Below are 604 nucleotides of genomic sequence, written 5' to 3'. Positions count from 1 at the left end.
CAAGTTTAGTGCAGTACACGCATGAATTGTTCTGAAAGAGAACAGATGTTAAAAAGAAAACACATCCTTTTCCGTATGTATTAAGTTCTCAAAACAGAAATATCCCCACTTTTCAACTCCTGGCCTTTTCTGAAGCTGGCTCTTTTACAGTATTGGTTAGCAGCTGCTTAAAACATTCTGATGATTTATAAGCTTAGAACGAACAGAAAATAACTCCTCTGCCTACACACTGAACTCAAGTTCTATAGTTCTATTGCTTAAAAAAGATGAGGTATCTTTCAAAGAAGACTTAGTTTAAAGAAAAATAAATTGCAATGATTAACTTAGGTTACTTCCCAGTTCATCACATACCTCTGCTGCAACATCTGTTAGGTATAAGACACTTCAAAATTTAGCTAACATAGCTAAAAATCAGAATATTGTTAAGTATTTTCTCACAATATCACAATTTTTAATGGGATATATAGGTAATTTTCTCAATTACCATTTTTCCTTTTAATACATCTAAGTTTGGTACTCAAAACAATTTGAGTTCAAATGTTAAAGCACTGGCTGGAGGCACAAATACAGCACAACAGGAATTATGAAAGCTGCCCTGTACATT

The sequence above is a fragment of the Cariama cristata genome, unplaced genomic scaffold, assembly GCF_000690535.1.
Source record: "Cariama cristata isolate BGI_N322 unplaced genomic scaffold, ASM69053v1 scaffold1423, whole genome shotgun sequence".
Taxonomy (NCBI): domain Eukaryota; kingdom Metazoa; phylum Chordata; class Aves; order Cariamiformes; family Cariamidae; genus Cariama; species Cariama cristata.
Note: the sequence above shows the minus strand (reverse complement) of the source record.